General features: G+C 33.8%; 1 long non-coding RNA gene across 1 annotated transcript; it reads left to right on the top strand.

Annotated features, from left to right (window-relative positions):
- Window positions 1-495: 495 nt before the first annotated feature.
- LOC118767314 lies at window positions 496-10,098 on the top strand. Its single transcript, XR_005003226.1, has 3 exons — window positions 496-553; window positions 4,692-4,696; window positions 10,076-10,098. It is a non-coding gene; the product is annotated as an uncharacterized LOC118767314 (long non-coding RNA).
- Window positions 10,099-10,557: the final 459 nt, after the last annotated feature.

The raw sequence follows: 10,557 nt of genomic DNA, 5'->3' as shown, positions 1-10,557 counted from the left end.
ATCAAGATCTAAAATAATCTCTATAAACGATTGTATATAATGAAAACCTAATATATTTAATTTCTCATATTTAAAGATGAAATAGCTAAGTTCAAAATACAAAAAATATATATACACATGCTCATGCTCATATATACATGTATGTATATAAACATTTCTAAATACGTACACAAACCCACACCACACATATAAATCTATACCTACACATATACATATAGTTTATAATTGTTAATTTCTAAATTTATATAAATTAATTTATGTATTGGCTTAAGTCTTTCTTTGTTTGATTTGCATAATAGTGGTTTTGTCTCTAATTTAATATAATATATATATATTTTAAAATATATATATGTATATATAATATATATATATATATAATATATATATATATATATATAATATATATATATATATATATATATATATATATATTCAGGCAATAATGTGATAGCTCTGGCGTCGGCAAGAATTGAAAAAATTGGAAAAATGAGAAAGGGGTACAGTGAACTTGCCGTGAGGAGTGGAATATCCAACGTTTCGGATTCAATCCTTTGTCAGGGGACAGAGAAAAAGAGAAGAAAGGAGAAAAAGTCAAACAGCATTTAGACATATCTCTCAGCTTGAAAAATTAGCGAGAAAAGCCAGAATTAATTTAATACAGCCTTAAGCTTATTGATAAAATTAGCTGCAACTGATAATGCTTGATATATAATATATATATATTATATTATATATATTATATATACTTATTTAAAAGCGTCGGAAATATAACAAAAGCTGTTACTCAGAGTTTCATGTTCCCGTCCGTTCGTCGGACAGTTTTGTTAAAATAGAACCGAAATGAAACGATTGATCAAAACTAGTTGAAGGACACACCTTTAAAAATAGATTTGTTTCATTGGTCCTTTCAAATAACGGTCTTAGGCAAGCGATAAACAAAATAAACAAAATAAATGAATTCAATATAAATTATTTAAAAAAATCGAGGAAAAACCTTAAATCGAAGAGCGGATTCAAAATACATATTATCGTTAATTATATAGAAAATATAATTCGATTAATACAATTAATACAAAAGAATTTAAATTTATTCAAATATTTCACAACAGTATATACTCAAACTAAACCATCAATATACATATATACATCAATATACACAGATAGATGTACACAGACCACATACATATGCAGACATATAAATGCAAAACGTAAATATACACTCAAATACACGTATACATATGTATACGCAATCTTGCCCGCATGCCAAAATCACTTGGTGTATACATGTAGACTAGAAGTAAAAATGCAGAGAGGGGGAAGAAAAAGAAAAGAAAAGGTAACGATCTTATAAGCAACAGAAAGCTAAAGAAGTGAGTATGAGAAAGTTACAGGACCCTATACAAGTAACGAATAGGGAGAGAAACAAATTAATATGGAAAGAAAGGAAGAAAGAAAGAAGTCTGAATATGCGTAATGGACGTTCAAAAAATTAAATTACGTATACATGTGTATATAAAAGTGTATATTAGCAGTAAATACGCATATAAGGACACATATATAAATATATAGAGACAAGTACGTAAATACACATCCACAAGGAATACATGCATACATATACATCCATGTATATATGTGTATAAGTATAAACATACACGCTCACTTACACATATACATGAGGCGTGCATGGCGAATCATCATACATGCCAATACAAATATTCACATAAAAACATGTCTAGGATCTGACGTATATACAAACAACATTTTTTTAAAAATTGCTGAGTGCATAATTATAAATTTTAGATAAAGAACATGCAAAATATAACACCCTAAATTGAATTATCTATAAATTAAACGACCAAAGTGGGTTTATAAAATGCAATAAAATGAAATAAAATAAAAGCAGAATCCTAAACAAGAAAATAATATTAGTATATAACAGTCGAAGGTTTTTCTTAAGAAATATATCGAAATGTATACAAAAACTTTGCGATGCGGAATAACTCAAGCATAATATGAAACAAATCCAACAATGTGATTAAAAACTAGTCCAAGAATCAAAAATATACGCAATCCATATGGGATATTGCTAGTCGACATTTTAAATTTAGCTGCGTGTCTGCATGAATTCAAGAGTTCAGCATTCAACGACAATATGTGTCTTCAAAGACAGTTGCTCCCATAAATTCTAAAATAAAATTTAGGATTTGTAGGGAGTCAAATTTGAGGGGGAAAACAGGACAGTGGAGACATATAAGGAAACCGAATGAAAACAATCATGGAGAGAAGTTAGACAGAACGAGAGGAAAATAGTGAACGCTGGGGATCTTTTCTGTTTGATAGACGGAATTTTCTAGTTAACTAAAAAATTTGAAACTTCGTATACTGGTAGAATGTGTCGAAAGAAAACATTATTGTAAACAAAATTGAAAACAAAATTGTAATTCGTAACTTAAACGTAGTTTAATTTTTACGAATTTTAACCAATGAAATCCCAACATCTACGAATTTTAACCAATGAAATCCCAGCATTGCTGTGTTATCGATATTGATAAAGAAATATAGCAGACGCACGACACACACACACACACTCTCTCTCTTTCTCTCTCTCTCTCAAACACATGCATATACATTTGCACAAGCACATAGTAATTAATATATAAGCGTACACACACATACGCACACAAGCATACATTACACGTTCGTGTTTTGCACAAAAGGTAAATAAACCAGAAGGGGGGCGGTCAATGTTTCATCGTTTCGGGGTCGATAAATTAAGTACCAATTACGCACTGGTGTCGAGGATTTTTTTCCTAATTTATATCACAGCTTCCGACAAGCTGGGGGCATCCTTTTATGAAAAAATATTTCGCAAATTTTTTACAATACTACTCACACTCCACGCGCAAACTCGAGGCCGATTTAGGCATATTATTGTTTTGTTTTTGTTGTTTCTGGCCCTTCAAAACCATGGGAGAAGCCTTTCCGGTAAAAAAAAAAGAAAGAAAATATTCAAAAAATATCGTTAATATTTTTATTTGGGAGACGAAATTCATCGATTTAAGAGATATAGCTGTTATTTCTAGCACATGTAGAAGACAGAAGAAGAGACAAGGATGAATAAGACGTGTGCGTGTGAGTTTTTAGACGCAGTAAATAATTTGAGCTCGAATGCTGCGATTTTATTGGTTAAAATTCTTAAAATTAAACTACGTTTAAGTTATGAATTACAATTTTGTTTTCAATTTTGTTTACAATAATGTTTTCTTTCGACACATTCTACCAGTATACGAAGTTTCAAATTTTTTAGTTAACTAGAAAATTCCGTCTATCAAATAGAAAAGATCCAACGCTGGGAGAAATATTTTCTTTTGAAAAGAGAAAAGATAGAAGAGAAATAAGACATATATATATTATATATTTATCATATATATATATATATATATATAGAGATATATATATATATATATAATATATATATATATATATATATATATATTATATAATATATATATATATATACATTTATATTTATATATATATATATATATTATATATATTATATACACATATACATACATATAATATATATATATATATACATATACAAATATACATATATGTAGACACATACACATCTACATATATACAGATCACTAGATAAGTAATAACAACATCCACATACACACATGTATACACTCACAGCACTCACATGTATACATATGCATACGTTTACAGACGTGTACGACAATAAATACACGTACACAATACACATATACGCACAAGATCATACGCATGCCCAAAGCATAGATACACCCAAATACATACCTACATACACAAACACACATAAACACATACACACATTTGTACACATACATAGTATACATACATACAAGAACAAATACAGATATACACACATATACATATATAGAAAGCTAAGTAATGAAGGGAATGCTAAAATTTGAAAATGCCGTTGAGGAAATATACTTCATAGATGAGAAAGAAGGGGTGTGGATAGATATATACATATAATATATATATATATATATAATATATATATATATATATATATATATATATATATATATATATATATATATATATAATGGTAAGAGACTTTTAGGCCATCCTTGTATTTTATCAGTTTCAATGCTGAGACAGATTTTAGAAATTTATTGTTCTCATTACATATATTTTCTAAATGTCACTGATGCCAAAGTGAAATTCCTTTAATTGGTAAAAATTATTAACCAACAAGAATTTGAGAATAGAATATAATTGTTGTTGTCGGTGGTTGTGGTGGTTGTGGTGGTGGTGGTGGTGGTGGTGGTGGTGGTGGTGGTGGTGAACACCTATAACCGACCCCTCTCTTTTCTTTCTATTCTATTTTTTTCTCCTGTTGTTTCTTTATATTTAAACCTGATATTTTAAAATCTAATAAAAATTTCCGCAACTGTTTCTATCAAAAAATATCTACAACAGGGCATGACATTAGTTCCATCTCCCACAGAACAATATTAAATCTGTTATGTTTGCACCGAATTGATGTTTTTATTGGGGTGTTCCACCAGTATTCCTTATTTTTAAAGGTATAAATACATGCTGGTTCTGACATGCCTTTTTGATATATACTATTTCTTTACTACCCACAAGGGGCTAAACACAGAGGGGGACGAACAAGGACAGAGAAACAGATTAAGTCGATTATATCGACCCCAGTGCGTAACTGGTACTTATTTATCGACCCCGAAAGGATGAAAGGCAAAGTCGACCTCGGCGGAATTTGAACTACGTCCTGAGTTCAAATTCCGCCGAGGTCGACTTTGCCTTTCATCCTTTCGGGGTCGATTAAATAAGTACCAGTTACGCACTGGGGTCGATATAATCGACTTAATCTGTTTCTCTGTCCTTGTTCGTCCCCCTCTGTGTTTAGCCCCTTGTGGGTAGTAAAGAAATAGTATATATCAAAAAGGCATGTCAGAACCAGCATGTATTTATACCTTTAAAAATAAGGAATACTGGTGGAACACCCCAATAAAAACATCAATTCGGTGCAAACATAACAGATTTAATATTGTTCTGTGGGAGATGGAACTAATGTCATGCCCTGTTGTAGATATTTTTTGATAGAAACAGTTGCGGAAATTTTATTAGATTTTAAAATATCAGGTTTAAATATAAAGAAACAGGAGAAAAAAAAATAATAAAAAATAAAATAAAATAAAATAAAATAGAAAGAAAAGAGAGGGGTCGGTTATAGATGTTCACCACCACCACCGGGAAGTCCTTCCTGCGGACACCATTGTAAATAATCTTTACTACTTTATCAAGCCTCGTTTCGGAACAGCTGCTGATGTGTGTGATATCATTGACACTGGTATAGCAAAGCCGACATATTTTACCACTGCGTGGAGGTTAGTGGTGCTCTTGTCCCTCTGATTTAGCAGGTATTTAGTAGTTTTCAGCTGTTCATGGATAGCGACGGCATATCCCTCTGGGTGGGATGTATCTATCACAGGTCCAGAAGATGCTACTCTTCCTGTCAATGCTGTTGTTATCCTCTAACTGGCGGAATATGGCGCTCGTATGATGCCTGCTTCTCCTTCTGTTAAGGTTGGTCGGTCAAACTTCCTTTGAGACAATTGTATTCCCAGAGCACCCGTACAGTAGTTCTTCTCCAAATCTGAAGATGTCCTTACTCTCACTTCCCAGTATGCATGGGATGCGCACATTCCTTTCTTTACTGTCCAGCAGGTTTTGTCTGACTGATACAATGCTGCTTGGACCGACCTTACGCCTCTACCACCATCATTTCATCTCACATAAATCCTATGGGAGTCGCTGTTGGAGTGGCAGTTGCCAGTGGTGGTCAGTATCTTTTTTTGGTTTTGATGTATGTATGTATGTATGTATGTATGTAATGTATGTATGTATGTATGTATGTATGTATGTATGTGTGTGTATGTATGTATGTGTGTGTATGTATGTGTGTGTGTGTTGTATGTATACATGCAGATTTGTATGTTTTGTTTTATGTATGTATTCTCATGCATATTGTTGCATATGAAGACTAATCAAATATATTCAAATGATAAACTTCTGGAAAGTTTTACACATTTTTCCAGTTCCATTGATGGACTGGCTCTGTAATCTTGGAATTATCTTTCTCCTTTTTGGTTTTGAGGAGCCTAATGTCTCAAGATTGGTATTTAGGCAGTATGTTACATATCCCAAGACCACAATAATTACAGGTATAAACCTGAGCATGTAATCTGGATAGAGTAATTATGTGAGTATGTATGTATGAATGTATGTCCCTTCTCACCTCTCCTTTATCTTACTCTACCTATAAAGGTAAGTGTTTTACCTATAAAAAGACTCCTCAGTGTCTCCTATTGCACACAATGGCCAACTTTCTGTGTCTGGCAACTTCCCACTTCCAATAACTCAAAGGTGATAAAAAAACTGTAGTAAACAACCGCAGCTTTTAAGATTCAATGAGGGGACCGCTAAATAGTCACCTAGCAAGCTAGAAACACCAGCTACTCTAGAAACACTACCTTAAAAAGCAAAAGACACTTTGAATAATGTAGTCGCATATTAGGTAGGATGGTCACGGTTTCGAATGCTCGTAAATCTGCTTCAACGAGACCGATCAGAATTTAAAAAACAATAACATTTAAGAAATCAACTTTGGCGTCTTTCTATACTGTTTGTGAGTGAAGCTCCAACGGAAATTTGGCATAGCAGAGCAAAACTGCCTTCGGAATTTCAAGGAATTTCAACGAATTTGAATTTTTTTCAGCGAGTGATCTGTTACAGAGTCACGGGCTCTTCCTTGACTTGAACAGATCTTCCAGCTAAATTCTGAACAGATGCACTGGCTAAATCCTCTTCTTATAGGCCCTGGCTAGTGACCCTCACTTCCAGTGATAAACTTTTCAAATTTATTATTAATTATATAAAACCAAAGTTTGTGTACTTCACTAAATTTTCCTTCATTTTGTCAACAATCTTTTCATGGTTACTTCCAACAACACAACCTTATTCAAGCGATATCTTCCCGTCCACAATTAGTTTTCGCCAATACAGGCGTCATCTATAGAAGAAAAAACACAGGTCCAAGTACATAAACTTCGAAATGATCGGGCCATGCAAGCCAAGACACAATTACTAAACAAAGAAACACATCACTATTCCCGTTATACTCATGAATACACAACCCAAACCATTATTCTGCATGCAAATACTTGATCTCTAAAACTTTGATTGTGACCACACATTTATTTCACTGCCAAATGCTTCGTAATCTACTAAAACTAACATCCAACATCCCTATCGCAGTCTAGAACATTGGTTCTCAACCATTTTTTACCTATGGAACCCGTTTGGTTCCTATTTTAATCAGACCCTCATAGCCATTTGGACCCTTCATAGCCATTTGGACCCTCATAACTATTTGGTATGTTAAAAATCCTATTATATTTTATAATCATATATTAGGAGTTGTATTAAAAGAATTGTTAAAACGTTTTGTGCATTTTAGAAGCAATTTACTACGGATAAATTTTAATGATAAAATTTTATGTGGATCTCTAATAGCCATGTTGATCCCAGCTGAGAGCCACTACTCTAGGGATTTTAATAAAAAGAGAGACATGTTGGGTATTGTCCCAGATATACTATGTCTGAAAATAAAAAGACTGCGTGGTTAGAGCTGGACTATTTTTAATCATAGGTTTCCTCAATTGCAGTTGACCTGGCAATAACAAAACAAAGCCAGAAGTGTATTACAAAAGATTTACCTTTTGGGAATTCTACAGTGTCTTCAGTTTCACAGTAATCGTGTAACTCACACACATACACACACACACACACACACACACACACACACACACCACACACACACACACACACACGTGCGCGCGTGCGTTCTAGATTGCATTCCGAAACAGGTCATGCAACAGATTGATTCTACCGTTTCCCCCCCCCCATCTACGTTGCCCCACCTACGCCCCTGCCGGACTGAAACACAATTTCGATTTCTCTGTTTATTCTGTTCCTCTCAACTAGGTTGTTATGTACCATTTAAGCCCAGCTAATGCGCGCCTTTTTTTTTTCCATCAGCTTCATGGTACTTCACCCCACCCCACCCCACCCGAAATTCACCCAAACTGCTGCTTCCAGAATTACAACCCCTGGAATTCCCTACTTGCTCACGATTTTTTCCAATCTAAAGATGAAGCTGAACATCAGCCTAATTAGTCTTCAAAAATAATGAGCACTGCCCCGACCCCTTCCTCTTGAAAGAAACAGAAAGATACACACAGAAACAGAGAGAGAGAGGGAGAGAGAGGTGGGGACAAAAAGAGAAAGACAGAAAGAGAAGAGGTTAGAGCATTTTTGCTTTTTGTTTTTCTTCCAAATTGTTATTTCAGGATGACAAAGATGCTTATTTTGTCAATCTCAGATTGCTGAAACATTAGGCTTACCCATTCAGTGTTTGAACAGCGGATTACTCGCATTAACACTGGGGAGTTATATATTTAAAAGGTATTTTCGATCGACTTAGTGGGAGTATGAAGAGTAAATGGCACAGCTTTATGGACGCAGCTTTAACCGAGAATGCTAAATATCATAAAAGGCTTCAGACATCAGTCCAATAAAATGATTCGACAAAAAATACATATATATAAAAAAAATAAACAAAACAGAACAAAAAACACTGGCGCAGTATCAGACCTCATTTCATATGGCAAACGACTGATGTGTAAACTATATTTAGTTGTAAATCGATAGAAACATGGTTCACATGAAGCATAACGTTCTGAATATGAAATTATTGGTTCCTCTTAATTGGCTGTGACATTTTTATAAAGATGTTTCTAGCTTAATAGTTTTGATGGATGTTCAGATAATTATCAGCTATTTTTTATAGCTTTATTTTCTTTTTTTTTTTTAAAAAAAAAAAGAAAATGTTACATAGTACATCTTTAACACTTGGTTAATATGATGGAGAGATGCCAGTTGATATTTGCAACAGGTTAAACAACTTTTATCACGGTAAATACATAATGCGGCAGAAATCAGAACCCGCTTATCTAAAATACAAACTAACTTTTTACAGGAAACGCCTACTTGCCCCAGCATCCCCGCATCACTTTTATCGGTCACACCTTATGCTCCACTTCCAGAACTCTATTGACAAACAATGGTAATACTATTTTATTATTTTTCTCTGTTCATATTGACAAATAAAAACTGTATTGAAAAAAATATTGACTTGTAGCATCATTAAACAATTGATAGGTCAATCTTATGTTGATTAGGGCGGCAGTATATCACAGGTAACATTACCTGCAGGGTCGTGATTCAACTTTCCGCTTAGTTGCGCTGAGTGACTGACGAATTACCTTGTTTAAGGATCGGTTTTCCTGCCGTGGCACTTGCTCAAAGCGCATAAATTAGACGTCACTGTTATTTGTAGAGGTAAAATTGAATTCATCCCTATTTCACATTCTCTTCGTCTCACTTGATTAGCGTGTCACGAAAATAATGTAGAAACCGTAGCGGATCTATTTTTAGTGCTATAGTCGATCACATAGTGGTCACTCTCTTATATTTACAAATAAAATGAATATATATTCAACATATAGATTTGATTATGGTTACATATATATTGGTCATTTTAAATGTTTTCGCATAAACAAATATAAAATCGCTGTGAAGTCTTCTCTACAAGATGTTGACAGTTTTAAATGTGATTGCCAATATAAGGTGGTTGCTGAGGGACTCCGCTATTATAACTGCTGCTGACTTTTAATAAGCTTCACTATAATTGCCTTCAAGCTGTAAATGCCATCTCTGTGAGTGTTTGTATAAATAACAATGCCTAAAATAAGACACTCTTCAAAGCACACAATCGCATGATACATACTTACATACATACATACATGTAGATACATACGTACAAACATACATGCATACACACACACGCACACACACACACACACACACACACACACACACACACACATACACACACATACATATATACATATATATACAGGCACAGGAGCGGCTGTGTGGTAAGTAGCTTGCTTCCCAACTACACAGTTCCAGGTTCAATCCCACTGTGTGGCACCTTGGGCAAGTGTCTTCTACTATAGCCACGGGCCAACCAGAGCGTTGTGAGTGGATTTGGCTGACGGAAACTGAAAGAAGCCCGTCGTATATATATGTATCTGTATGTTTGTGTTTGCCCCCCCCCCATCACTTGACAACCGATGTTGGTGTGTTTACGCTCCCGTAATTTAGCTGTTCGGCAAAAAAAAATACCGATAGAATAATTACTAGGCTTACAAAGAATAAGTCCAGGGGTTGATTTGTTCGAATAAAGACGGGGCTCCAGCGTAACCATATTTATATGACTGAAACAGAAAAATTAGTATAAGGGTAATAGAGAATATAGAGTAAATTATAGTTATATGAATTAGTTTAAGTATGTTAGGAATTTGAGTATATTTGTGTTTTACGTGTTTTCGTAGTAATTTTAGAATT

This window comes from Octopus sinensis, linkage group LG20 (assembly GCF_006345805.1).
Source record: "Octopus sinensis linkage group LG20, ASM634580v1, whole genome shotgun sequence".
Taxonomy (NCBI): domain Eukaryota; kingdom Metazoa; phylum Mollusca; class Cephalopoda; order Octopoda; family Octopodidae; genus Octopus; species Octopus sinensis.
Note: the sequence above shows the minus strand (reverse complement) of the source record. Positions and strands in the feature narration are given on the sequence as shown.